The sequence below is a fragment of the Primulina eburnea genome, chromosome 5, assembly GCF_022965805.1.
Source record: "Primulina eburnea isolate SZY01 chromosome 5, ASM2296580v1, whole genome shotgun sequence".
NCBI lineage: Eukaryota > Viridiplantae > Streptophyta > Magnoliopsida > Lamiales > Gesneriaceae > Primulina > Primulina eburnea.
The window spans coordinates 14,028,346-14,043,548 of NC_133105.1; the positions used below are offsets into that span (position 1 = coordinate 14,028,346).

The following is a 15,203-nucleotide window of genomic DNA, read 5'->3' on the forward strand; positions in this document are numbered from 1 at the left end:
AATCCCCGACTACAATGCATTTGCTCCCACGTATTTTGAAACTACACCCAACCTCGTCACCTGATGACCCTCGATGGAGTCGGTAAACGGATCAAAGTGCATGCTAGTACGTATAGCCCCTACATTATCCCGAGTCAAAGGCCTAATGGTGTACAACCATAACTGTGGACTATTCCATTCGTTAAGTGAGAACCACTTGGACAGTCCGAGGGAGGGTTGTTCTATGCATCATCACATGATCACCCATCTGTGTGAATGAACATCTCCATGCCCTTGCCAATGAAACATGACGTTTACACCAGAGATGCTAGTCTCAAGCTCGAGCGACCTTTATCCTTGTTTTAGACGGCTGATTTGACTAGGAACCTGTTTAGAATATACGGTACACTTCCTAATGAGTTTCATGATCTTACGTTGTGACACAGACCTCATGGTACCTATTGTATATTCAAGGACTTTATCTAAGCAGCTTGCATGGGTATACAGATAAAATATAATGCCATAATCATAAAATATTATTAAAATAGAGATTGTTTTACATTAGAGTCAATAAAGTCCGACCCGCAAGTTGGCTTTCCGAGCACCTACATTAACTAATAGCACTGAACCGTTCATCAAACTCAATGAGAGTTTCTCTTGGTTTCTTTCCATTATTAAATTTTTGGATGACAACTGTCAGTTTGTTTTCTTCGGTTTGATCGTTGCCCTCACACAGTTGTGTGAGTTTTTCCTATATCTCTTTTGCCGTGGAGCATGTCTTGATCTTGAAAAACATGTTTTTATCCAGAGTTTTATATAGAATTTCTTTTGCCACGTTGTCAATATTTGCTTTCTTCTTATTTTCAGCTGTCCATTAAGATCGGTGTTTTTCCACTATTTGGGGAGCACCTTCAATTGTAATCACAGCTGTATTTGCCTTTAAAATCTTCATTAGCCCGTCAGTGATAACATACCACATATCGTCATCCTGGGCTACTAGATGTCCCTGCATACGAATTTTCCAATCATCATAATCTTCGTTGGAAAACATAGGTATTTTGTTGAAAAATGCCATGAGTAGATTTTAGATATTGATGTTTGAGGAAACCCTGCTCTGATACCAGTTGTTAGGATCGAGAAAGAGTTTAGAGGGAGGTGAATAAACTCTTTAAAAATATTTGCTTTTAAAATTTGTTTTCAACCGTTTTTGGGCGGTTGAAAGTTTTTTTTTCAAAAGGTTAGAAATATGATCTACTTGAAAAGTGCGGAAACCGGTTCAATATTTATAAAGATGATTTAAGCGGTTGGCAATCTAATCAACAAGATACAGTTAAAACTGTAAGAACTTGCGGAAAGTAAAGACACAAGATTTTTATGGATGTTCGGAGATAAAACTCCTACATCACCCCTTTTTCCTCTTTAGGAAGTATTCCACTAAAAGACTTTTGCTTTATAAAACTCTTTGCAACAACCTACTCCAATCAGGACTTATCACACTGCCTGTTTTGGAACTCTTAATAATCACTTTACACTTCTGGATTTTAAGAACCCTCGGTTCACTAGACACAATTATACCAAATAACAAAAAGGTTATTGATAAAAGTAAACAATCTTGTTTTGGTAGTACGAAAAAGATCCATCTATCACCAAAAAATTGACAAAAACCACTTGTGCTCTTTCTATCCAGTTTACAACCTGCATAGTCAGCATCTGAATATCCAATAAGATTGAAAGAAGAATCACTGGTATACCATAGGCCGACATTTTGAGTACCCTTAAAATATTTCAGAATACGTTTAGCAGCAATATAATGTGATTGCTTAGGGTTAGATTCAAATCTTGCACAAATGCAAACAACAAACATAATATCAGTTCTACTGGCAGTAAGATATAATAATGAACCAATTAGACCACGATACTGAGTTACCTCTATTGAAATTCCATTTTCATCCTTATCAAGTTTAGTAGAAGAGCTCATAGGAATGGAAGAAGCAGAGCATGTTTCCATGCCAAAATTTTTCAGTAGTTCCTTATTATACTTAGCCTGATTTATGAAGATTCCAGTATCAAGTTGCTTAATCTGCAGTCCTAGGAAGAATGTCAGTTCTCCCATCATGTTCATTTCAAATTGTTCCTGCATCAATTTATAAAACTTTGCACATAGTTTGGGGTCAAAGATAATGTCAATCTGTACCAATAGAATGTGCTTATTCTTAACTAAAGTGAACAAAGTCTTGTCTACTGTGTCGATTGTAAAGTCATGATTGACAAGAAATTGTGAGAGAATTTCATACCAAGTTCAAGGTACCTGTTTTAAACGATACATGGCTTTTTGTAATTTCAACACATGATGTGGTAAGAAATGATCAATAAAACCTGGAGATTGTTCAACGTAGACCTCTTCTTGTAGTAGACCATTTAGGAAGGCACTTTTCACGTCCATCTGATAAAATTTAAAGTTTATGAAAGCAGCAAAGGCTAAGAATATTCTGATAGTTTCAAGTCTTGCTATTGGTGCATAGGTCTCATCATTGTCTATTCCTTCTTCTTGTCTGAAACCTTGAGCCACCAGTTTTGCTTTATTTCTGACAACAGTACCTCCTTCATTTAGCTTGTTTCTAAATAACCACCGGGTTCCAATAACAGCTTGATGAGATGGTCTAGGTACAATAAACCAAACTTCATTTCTTTTAAAATGATTCAGCGCTTCTTGCATAGCTTCAATCCAACTGGGATCCAGAAGAGCTTCTTCAATCTTCTTTGGTTCATCCTGAGAGATGAATGCAGCATCATGCATATATTCATTAATCATTTGCCTTCTGGTTCTTAATGGAGTTGCTGGATTACCAATGACTAAAGATGGAGTGTAACTTACCGTGTTTTATACTACTTGAAATTTGCGGAAAAATTAAAAAATTTCTTTAATAGAAGGCGAACCTTCAAAATTGGAAAAATAAACTGTTCTTCTCCAAATATTGTTGCAACAAAAGGTCTTAAATGAAGTTACTAAAAGCACTTGTTAAAACTCATAATCGATAACATGAAATCAGAGTATTTTTAAACATTTCATAAAATTTAAAACTGAGCGGTCCTCGGGTCTAGCCTCCTGTTTAGTCCAAGCCAGCTCCTTGGTCCCAACCTCACGTCTCCTCAAATGCATCCTCACCTGCATCGATCAAGTCTAGTGAGTCTAAAGACTCAACACGTATAAACTGGTAGTAACGAGTAATACGTAATAAAACCACATACAACTTTAAAATAGAACGTACATACATGAACTTGAACTTGCAATTAAATTTGAACATACATATATAACATAGACGTGCCATAACGTGAAAACTTTTCATAAACATGCTTGCATACTTGTACATACATAACTTCATCATTTTGCGTAGAGGCATGTTTCAAAGCATGTGACTAATAACATAAATCGCCTGATCAGACTAAACCACAGTACTGGGCCGACAAGAAAATACATGAGATCACCTGTTCATGCTTTAATGGGTGGATTGGTCCCCGTTCATGCTTTAACGCTTTCCAATCCTGATCTAAACTCGTTCATGATTTAACGAGGTGGATTGGTCCCTGGTCATGCTTTACCGCTTTCCAATTCCATACATAGTTTGGTCACAAGACATTTAGCATACCTCAAAAACTTAAAATTATTTTCTTTGCACGTTGAACATACTTACTTGGCGTTGAGGGATTCGTTGGATCTCGCTTGGGGCCACTACTGCACATACTAACATGATTTCAAGCACTAAATTTTCATACTTAGACATAATAATCGTGCTCACCACCCAAAATGAAATTTTCTTATGACGTTCTAAATCACTTGGGACTTGACCTCGTTTAATCATTGTACTAAACCATGACATCAACCCCCGAAACAAATCCTACAATGATGTGTGCACATTTCCCAAACATAGAAGACATGAGCCTAAAATAGTGTTTTAAAAAGTCATCGACGAGCGCCTAGGCGCTGAACAGTGGCGCTAGGTAGTGCCGCGGCGCTAGCAATGCCGCAGGCCAAGCGCTGCGGCGCCACAAGGGCAGCGCCTGGCTTGCGCAGAACGGGCGCTGCAGCGCTCCCTGGCGAGCACTGCGGCGCTAATCCTGCGCACAACCAATCCAAAATAACACATTTTGATGCAATTTTAAAAGTCACGCTTAAACGACTCGAACCGATGCAACGAGACTCATATTAGGATGCTATGACAAGGATTCAACTCAAACAATTGCCCCCAAACAACGACGCACAACAACCACGCAACATAATCCATAAACATGAATTTTGACATCAAAATACTTTCTATGCCTTCTAACGTATTCAAGTGCCTATCGACCCGAGACGAAGTACAAAACATCAACTCCACGTCATACTCACAATACTTAAACGCAGTAGTAGTCACCCTTTGATCCCCAACGAATCCTGCAACCATAAAACTTCAAGAACGCATCAATAACATATTTTTTCAGAAAACACAGTTTGAGCAGTCCCACGGAAACAGTCATAACTCTCTAAATATTTTTCCAAATAGTTCAAATTGTATATCAAATCGAAGGTATCAAAAATTTCTACATTTCATATGTTTAAAGTTTTCCCAAATTCTCAACCGAAAAATCGCAGTTTTCAGAATACAGAGAAAAATGAAATTTTAGATCTGAAAATTATTTCAAAACTGATCCAACCAATTTTCTGCTCAAACTATGAACATCATACATGAATTTTATGCATAATAAACATCAACATAAATACTATGACAAGATCGACGCAGGAAAAACAGAATATAGGTGCCTTTTTGATGATTAGAAATACCGCTATGACGATACCGACGCGGGAAGGATGCGAGAGATGATCCGGGACGAACGTTGCACTAAATTCCTTGAAGAAAACCAATGAAAATTGCTGGGAGAACTGAAGAAATGAGGCGGCTGCTCTATGGTAGAATAACCCTAGGTTTATGCTCTCAAAAATAATAAAAATCTGAATAATGAAGTGAGTGTGTATGTTTAGGCGATTTTTAGTGTGTGTAAAACTATGTGTGCGTGTGATTAGTAAATTAGGGAGAGTAAAATTTGCTTAATTATTAAATAGCAACTAATTTTAAAATACCAACTCTCCCTTAACTTTAACAAAATATCTAATTTAAAATAAAATGTATATGTGCTAGACTTTAGAAGAAATAATTTAGGCCTTAAAAATGCCGAAACTAGATAAATTATTTAAAACGACCCATTCTCATCAACTTAAAATAAAATACCATCTTTGAAAATATTGCCAAAATCGTCGCCGGTTTCTTTTGCCCGATCTCGCACCTAATAATCGTCTGAAACATGAAACTCGATAATATTTTAACGTACATCACAAAAACCTGAATAATTTAAAGATCATGCATTTAAATAAATCACGCCTGGCTAAAACTCATTTTAAACTTAAATAAATACTTTAACAATTAAATAAATGTATGGGTTATATGTGTACTGATTTTGGGCTCTACATGGAGGGTGAGATTTTCTCCAAACAAAAGGCTTTAAAGAAATTTCTCCCTGGTTTGATGGATTTAGATAATGCTCAACTAAATTAGTAGCAGGTTCTGGAATGTCAACTTCTGTTTCTAGTATGTCCTGTGTCTGAGCAACTGGTTCTACCTGAGGAATGTCTGGTTCTGGATTTTGAGCATCTTTGACATTTGGTTCTACATCATCTTCACTATCCAGTTCCAGATGAATCCTGTCTAATCTGTTACTTAAATTTGAGACATTATAAATTCTAGGAGCACTGTTATCTTCATCAAAGACAACATGAATAAATTCTTCAACATTAATAGTTCTATTATTGAAAATTCTGAATTCTTTGATTACTGCTGAATATCCAAGAAATAATCCAGCATCTGATTTTCAATCAAATACAAACAAATAATTTTTACCATTATTGTGCACAAAGCATCTGCAACCAAATACATGAAAATACGATACATTAGGCTTACTCCCTTTCCATATCTCATATGGAGTCTGATTCAGCCTTTTTTTTTTTTATCATAGTTCTGTTTTGCGTATAGCATGTTGTGTTGATTACTTTTGCCCAGAAGCAATGAGAGATGTCTGTATCTGCTAGCATTGTTCTAGCAGCTTCTTTAAGAGTTCTGTTTCTCCTCTCAGCTACTCTATTTTGTTGAGGCATTCTGGCAGCTGAAAATTCATGATGTACCATGTTCATCTAAATATAACTCAAGAATCTTGTTAGTAAATTCAGTGCCCCGATCACTTCTGATTTTAATGACTGAAACTGATTTTTCATTTTGAATCCTTTTCAAAAGCTTGATCAGGAGGCTACTGGTTTGATCTTTTTCAGCAAGAAATATTACCCAAGTAAATCTAGAAAAATTATCAACAACAACAAATGTATACTTCATTCCCCCTAAGCTCATGATAGGGATTGGACCAAATAAGTCCATATGCAATAATTCCAAACACCTTGATGTTGATTTACTACCTTTATTCTTGAAGCTAGATCTCACTTGTTTACCATGTTGACATGCAGAACATACATGATTCTCAACAAAATTAATATCAGGTAAACTATCAACAATGTTCTGCTTCTTGAGATTATTTATTGATAGATTTGAAGTTCAGGCGATTCAATCTCTTGTGCCATAGCCAATGTTTATCACTAAGGGAGACAACTAAACATGTAGGAATATTAACATGATCTTTATTCCATGAAACTTTGTAAGTGTTGCCTTCTCTTTTTCCAGTTAATATAGTAAACTCATCAGTATTTTTAACTGTGCATGTGTGCTTCTGAAAAGCTACAGAGTAACCATTATTACACAGTTGACTAGTACTAATTAAATTATAACAAAGATTTTCAACCAAGAGCACGTCATTTATAGTAATGTTACAATGGATAATCTTACCCTTACCCACGGTTTTACCTTTTGAGTTGTCCCCAAAAGTTATCTTTGGTCCAGTACAACTCATTATTTCTGAAAGTAGATTCTTTTTTTCGATCATACATCTGGAACATCCGCTATCCAGATATCATGTGGAGCTGCTGATCTTGGCTTTCCTCTCCTGTTCCTGCAAACACAAGTTTTAGTAAATGGTACCCAATCTATTTGGGTCCAAGCCTTATCAGTTCCTTAGTGAAGGATCATTTGCTGAACATCTGTGGGATGCTTCAAACAAAATATTCTTCAATGAGCTGCAACAGCTCGTGTTCTAAGAATATTAACACCGATGAATTAAATCGAGTTTGGTTAAAAGACCAAGCGGAAGAAACTCGAAGTAATCCTTTGTAAAGAAGACTGTTAACTTAGAAAACATTTTTATATTTTGTAAACTGAATAACCGAGGGAAGACATATTAGTTTTTACATTCTTCAGTTTAGTTATGGTGTCAACTGAACTGAAGAATACTCCAACTGATCAAAACAGTTTGAAAGAAATAGTTAATCAGTTAATTACACAAGATATGTTTATGGATGTTCGGAGACTTCAAATGCTCCTACGTCACCCCTTCTACTGCCTCAGGTAGGATCCACTAGAAAACTTTGGTTTATACAACTACTTGTACAAACCCACTCAGCTAGGACTTACCCACTGCCTAAACTGAACTCTTAGACTTAGACTGAAGGCAGCACCTTCCAGTCAACACTTCTTTAATGTCTATGTGAGAAAGACTACATACACAAGTTTAACGTCTTTGTGCAAGACTGTTTTTGAGTAGTTGAGAGTGTTTGTGTGTGTGAGAACTGAACATGGATGTTCTCACACACTTAGGGAAATGTGCTTCTAATCTAAGCTGATATTTCTGTAAAGAGTTCCCTCGACTGGGCTGAATGCTTTTCTTAAGCTGATATGACTTTGAAGTGTGCCCTACTCTCTTTCTCTCTTGAGTTGTATCTTGTTTGATTCTTCACCGATCTTTTCTTTATATAGGCGGGAAAAGCTGATCGTACAGTAAGACTCATTTATTGTATCCGTTGCATTTGAATCGGTTTCTTGGACTTTGTGTCTCGTCTTTTTGACTGCCCTTCTGAAGCGTTTTGTCTTTATTGCTCTGATGCAATGTCCATTATTGTACTTTGACTGGATAATGGATTTGTACCTTCTCGCACAACTGGAGTCCACTTGAAAGAGTTTGTCTTCATCTATAACTGAAAGATTCTAACTGATGCTTCGAACTAGTCAGTTGAATTGATCTTTCTGTTGGACTGGTGCAATCAGTTGACTTGTCAGTGGAACTGATTTCACACTCGTTCAGTTGGACTGATCAGCTGGGTTTCTTCATCAGTTGAACACTCCTTAGGCTGGTCAGGCTTCTGAGGTTTTCCTGCTGAATCACCTATCAACTGGACAATCAGCTGAACTGCTCAATTGACGTAACCAGTAAGATTGATTCATTTTGTGCGATCAATTGGGTCTTCAGTTTTGCGATGTAAACATCTCGTGAATGATCTTAGATGCTGCACACTAAGGTAGATCATTAGTAACACAATTAACAAGTTTTGTTATCATCAAAATCAAGATTGCAAACTTGAAATGTTCCAACACTTAGAAACCCACATTTGTACAATTCTAGGTGACCTTGTACTTCGGGTATCCACAGAGGTGTGTGCAATAGAAGGTCTGTTATCTCTAACAAAATGCATCTTAGAATGTTGTTCTTCCCTTCTTTTTTTGTTGTCTGGTCTGTATCTCTTCTGAACAGGTCTAGAATTATAGTACTGGTTGTTTCTAACCTTCATCGAGGGTTGTCCTCCTAAGTTAAATCCTCTACTGGATCCAGAACTCTGGTGGACTCTTCCCTTAGGTTCAACATAACCTAGACCATAATGCTTCCTTCTGTTCGTCTGATCTACAGTCCTTTCAGCTCGAACTCTTGGTACTAATAGTCCATATACCACACTGGATTTAATAAAAAGAATGTATTTCCCTTTGCTTGTATCCAGTTCTGGCTTAGAACTGGTTTCAGAAGTGCTTTCATTATTGTTGAATCCGAGACCACTCATGTCTCTAGATTGTTTCTGCAATTCTTGCATCTTCTCTAGTGAAACAGAAGACTTGTTCCATACATTTACCAGAATAGATAGCTTCTGATTCTCAGACTTCTTCGTCTGGTAATCTGCATTCACCCACTCATTCTCAGTTATTAATTTACTCATCTCAACTTTTAAATCATTGTAGCTATTCTCTTGCAAGCAAGTGAACTTACTGACTTGATCCTTTAAGTTTTGATTTTCAATTTTAACTTCCTCGAATGACTAAGAAAGTCTCGAGCACTCTTCCACCATGTCATGCAGTTCTTTAACCAAATCAATTCGTGTAAATTCATTAGAGTCAAAGTCAAATACCTCTCCAGATGTCGAGGTTGATTCAGTGTCTGCCATGAGACATTTGATCTATTTTTCATCGCTATCACTGGAGTGACTTTCTGAATCAGAAGACTCAGAACTAGAATCTGCCCATCTAGAATTGCTTTCTTCTGCAATCATCGCTTTGCGATCTCTTCTGGATTTCTTGTCATTCCTCTTGTATTCTTTTTAATTTTGATCATCCTTCTTTCGCTTAGGGCAATCTGCGATGAAATGCCCTACTTTTCCACATTTGAAGCACGCCATGTCACCAGGTGGTGAATCCTTCTTAAAGTTTCGGTTAGGGCCATGGTAAGCTCGATGATTCTTCTTCATGAACTTGGAAAATTTCTTCACAAATAAAGACATTGCATCATTGCTGATCTGTTTAGCAGTCTTTTCAGATGTGCTTTCAATGGCAGTAGCAGGTGATGCACTTGGAACAACTGCAGCAGTAGCAGTAGTAGTCGTAGTAAGAGCCTTGGTAGGTGGATTTGATGAGGGCCCTTCTCCACTTCTAACTTCCAGTTCAAACTCATAGGCTTTTAAATCTGCAAACAAGTCATGTAGTTCTAACTTGTTCAGATCTTTAGCTTCCCTCTTAGCCATGGTTTTTACATCCCACTCTCTGGGTAAAGCTCTCATAACTTTGAGTGATATTTCTCTGTTGCCATACTCTTTTCCCAGAGCTGCTAACTCATTTACCAGGCTGCTGAAACATTCATCAAACTCGCTCAGAGTTTCTCAAACTTTCATCTTCAGATTCTCAAACTTCTGCATTACTACAGACAACTTATTCTCCTTTGTCTGTTCATTTCCTTCTCAGATTTGGATGAGTTTTTTCCAAATCTCTTTTGCAGTAGAACACGTCTTGATATTGCTGAAGGTGTTCTTATCAAGTGTTTTGTAGAGAATGTCCTTCGCAACATTGCCAAGATTGGATTTCTTTTTGTCCTCGTCAGTCCATTCACTTTTGTGCTTCTCAACCATTTGTGGTGACCCCTCAGTAACAGCAATAGCTGTATTTGACTTTAAGATTTTCAGGGGACAATCTGTGATGACAAACCACATGTCATCGTGTTTAGCTGCAAGGTGCTTTCAAGCGGATCTTTCAGTCATCGAAGTCTTCTTGTGAGATCATGGAAACTTTGCTGAAATGTGCTATATCTGCTGTAAATATTTGGAACAAAAAAAATCTGCTCTGATACAACTTGTTGGGGATCGATAAGGAGTTTAGAGGGAGGAAGATGAATAAACTCTTTCCTTTGATTAACGATTTTGCAAAGGGTGCTAGAATCCTGTTAGAGATTATAGCTGGTCATATTCGAATGTAAGTCCAATAGATCATAATAAGTGCGGAAATGATCCAATGGAGTACGATGAGAAATAATAAAACAGTAGGCAGTAGAACATTGATTGTTTTTGAAAGTTCGAAGATAAAATCTTCGGTATCACTAAAAGACTTTGGATTTTACAGTACAACACTTGTACACACCCACTTCAGTAGGGCTTGCCCTTGGCCTACTAAAACTCTTAGTTTCACAACTCCGTAAAAACGAATACAACAAAGTTCTGGAAAAGACTCTTTTTCAGTTGACAAACTCTTCTCAATGATATAATAAAGTGTTTTAGCTTGAAGAGAGTTAAGAAACAGTAATAGCACAAAATGATCTCAGAAGATCGGATATTGATATTAAGGCGTCTGCTGTTTTTCTGTATGTTGCAGTTTTAAGATAAGTAGTAGTTGATGATAGCTCAAACTCACGTTGGAATAATCATTGTGATGATAAAGATAGTAACGTTGTTTTCTATAAAGAATTGATTTTCTTATATATAGAAGCTTGAGTCCACGTAAAAAAAAACGGCTTCTTTTGACTTCTGATAGAATCAGCTTTATTACCTAAAAAGGTTCCTGCAGAAAGCTTTCAGAATACTCGGTCTTTGCTTTATACCAAAACTGGTAAGGCGTAATAAATAACTTCGTACAACATTAGTGGTGCAATTAATACTTGTACTAGGTAAAGTAACGGTAACATTTAAGATAGCAACGATCAAGTAAAAGGCATTAAGTTACTTTTGCTCAAACTAAGTTCTGCTTATAAAGCTACGTTTTGCTTATGTTTTTTCTAAGCTGATAAATACTCGAAGAGTACTGCTTTTGTTAACGCGATACTAGAGCTTCTGCTTTTATGTAGTCTTCTGGTTTTAGCTATCGCGACCTACTGGTTTTGACTCTAATCACCACAATCAAATTAAGTCTAACAAACATTCCACAACCTTCTAGAGCTTCTACTTATCAAATAAGAGAAGAAATAAAATTCTCTATAAAATATTTAAATATTTAGCGGAGGATTTACTCATTATTCAAAATAATATGGTTCATCAAAATAACTCTCAAAAAATTAGGAAAACTGATACAGTTTGAGAAATGAATTTTACGATTAAATAGATAATAAACCAAAAATTGATTTTACAAAAGGATCTCGTGCTAGAGTGATGATCAATCATGAATTTTATAATTCAAAATGGAAACCTTTCAGATATTGGTATTTTGAAAGTTTCTCTGAAAAAGAACTTGATTATATTATTACAGAATTTTATAAGTTATGTGAAAACAAAAATAAATTAATACATTTTGTTCTTTGGTTTTTTAAAACATTTATTATAAATTATATTTCTGTTCATGAAAGAAATTATAAATTTTATTCTGGACAGGTTAAAAAATATGTTTATCCCCCTCATCAGTATTTTATAATAGAAAAAAATAACGAATCTTTAAATTTTACTGTTTTTTCAAAATTGTTTGATAATGATATGCTGAAGATAACTGTTAAACTCATAAATCAGATACTTGAAGACAAAATTATGCAAATCTCTATCTTACAGTTTTAGGAGAATAAATTATTTCTCTAAAAGATCGTATAGACAAAACTATTTTTGCTATAAATCAGATAAAACCTGATGTTCATATACAAGCTAAAGAAGAAACTAATATTGTTCCTATTGCATTTCTATTCAATCACCTCCAGAAATAAAAAAAAATTTAAATTTGTTTTCTGTTTCTGATTAAAAAATTTATAACAAAAATTTAAACATCTTAATTTAAATAATCTTAATGAAGAGTTTTAAAATATTAAAAAAATCTCCCGGTAAATAAATTAATAAAATAAATTGGACTGATAAACCCACTTAAAATAAATATTATTATAATAGGCCTACTCCTACGGATGTTCTTTTTGAAGAACATGAATACATTTTTTCTAATCGTTATAATGGTGAATGGAATATTGATAGTTTTACTGATAAGAATATTTATAATACAATACATCGTATGCTTACGTATAGTAGTGTGTGTAGAACTAAAGGTAATAATGATAAAAATATTGTTAAAATAATTACAACAGGTTTTACTGAACAACTTAAAGGTTGGTGGAAAAACTATTTAAATGAATCCTATAAAGATGAAATTATAAACTCAATCAAAACTGAGAATAATATTCAAATAGAAAACGTAGTCTATTCTCTCATTATGACAATGATTGATCATTTCACTGGTAGATTCACTGATAATGGTGAACAAATCCGTACTCTACCAAGTAATTTAAGATGTAAAACTCTTAATAGTTTTAGATAGTGTAAAGATACTTTCTTATCTCATATTTATGAGATACCAGACTGTAACAATAGTCAGTGGAAAGCTATGTTTATAGATGTGTTTTTTTTTTCCTGAATATAATATATATATATATATATATATATATATATATATATATATATATATATATATATATTCTTTATGATAATTATACTAATGACAAGATAATAAGTACTTGCATATAAGAAGGTTTAACTTTTTTTAATGAATTAAAATTAAATAATTAAATTAAAAGAAGAATTTACTTGAAAGAAACAACTTGATAAATTTTGTGATCAATTTGGTATGGATTTACCTAATAAAGGTAAAAATAAAATTAAAGATAAATAAAATGAACATTATATTAACCATTATTCCAATGTTTAAATGCCTCTTTGTATTAATTAACAAGGTTCCAAGTCTCAAATTTCTTTTTCAAGTATCTGATTTATATGTTTTACAGTTATATGTAACATATCATTATCAAATAATTTTCAAAAAGCAGTAAAATTTAAAGCTTTATTATTTTTTCTATTATAAATAATATTGATGAGAATAAACAAATTTCTGAAATTGTCCAGAAGAAAGTTTATAATTTCTTTCAAGAACAGAAATATAATCTATAATATTCTACAATAATAATAAATATGATTAAAAATTTAAAATATAAAATGATTTAATTTAAATATTCCAATTCCATTTTTTTCCCACGCCAGGTATTCCATTTATATCTTCGTTCTATTTCAAAATTCATTTCATTCCTATTCTATGTCATTCAATAATGCCAAACATGACCTAGTTGTCCAATTGAATTTGGTAACACATTGGTATTGATAGCTTATTCATTCCTTGGATGCCAAAGTTCTGGTCGTTGACATACTTGCATACAGAATATCTCTTTAACATAACCAAAACTAATATACTAAGTATGCCGGTTCAATTTGACATCGATACCAAGTCCTTTTCATTTATGTGGAATCTTGTTATTATTACATTGACATTAATTCATCCCTATTTATTCTATTTGTGGTTGTTTGTGTTATGACAGGGAAAACAGTTTCTGAATTCTGAGCTATGGCCAGCTTGTGCTGGTCCTCTGGTTTCCCTACCTGTGTTGTGGAGTCGTGTGGTTATTTTCCCTACCTCTTTCAGCTTTGCATATGAGCCAATACTATATCTTTCTTGGTTTTCATTTGTCATGGCCCTTGTTAAACTTGATGATACATGCTTTTGAATGAAATCTTTGGTTGTTGACCCCAAAGAATGAATATAGCTACTTACTTTTGGAGAGAAAGATTGTTGATCACAAAGAATGAATATAGATGTCCCTGTCAATCTTGCTAGCCTTGGCAGAATGATGCTTCTTACCTTAAAATGAGATTGTTCTTTATGTAAAATCAGTTTTACAAAAAAATATGATATTGACCACATGTTGTATTATGTGCTCATCAATAAATCATGAACTGGAATTGTCTCTGTTCTTCGCTATCTTGGTTATTTCTTTGGTCCATGATGTAACGCAAAATTTGTTTATTTCGCAAAATCGCAAAAAAAAATACCGATACAAATCGAATTTTCTTGAAATTAAATAAAGTTTTGTGGATGCAATCTCTAAATGATCCCTTGATTATTCTCTTCAATGACGATCTCTTGTAGAATTTGAACTTCTTGAATACTTGATCTTCGTGGAAGGTGATTTGATTCTTCAATAACGTTAATTCAATGGGTCGAAACCTTGATATTGAATTAATCTTTAAAATTTGAGAAGAACGTGATGAACGCCTTGAATCATGCTTTGAACTTGTTGATCTTCAATTTGATGAAGAACAAGATTCTTTTGAATTTGGGTGAATTTGAGGAAGAACACGATGAACGCCTTGAATCACGCCTTGAACTTCGTTGATCTTCTTGAGTTTGAAGAGCTTGAGTTGAGAGAATTTACGTCTTGAATTCTTCTCTACTTCTTTGCCTTCAGTGTTGTGTTTTTCTTGACCCTCCGCCTCCTTATTTATAGTCGAAGGATGCAAATTCTTTCCATTTTCATTTGATGAGGTGTCGTAATTTGATTGGTCCTTCATGATTTATTTGGTGATTTCTTTCCACTAATCATGATATTTGATTTCAAATACTAAAAATATTAGTATTCTTTTCCATCTTATGCAAGATTGGATTTTAATACTAAAATGTTAATATTTTCTTCTATTTAGTACAAGATTGCAATCTTGATTTAAA

General features: G+C 34.4%; 1 long non-coding RNA gene across 1 annotated transcript in view; it reads right to left on the reverse strand.

Moving 5' to 3' along the window:
* Nucleotides 1-2,624: 2,624 nt before the first annotated feature.
* The window catches only part of LOC140831774 (uncharacterized), a 75,533-nt gene continuing 62,954 nt past the window's right edge, over nt 2,625-15,203 (reverse strand). The window contains exon 3 of the long non-coding RNA XR_012117932.1: nt 2,625-2,749. This is a non-coding gene — a long non-coding RNA (uncharacterized lncRNA). The remainder of the gene's footprint in view (nt 2,750-15,203) is intronic.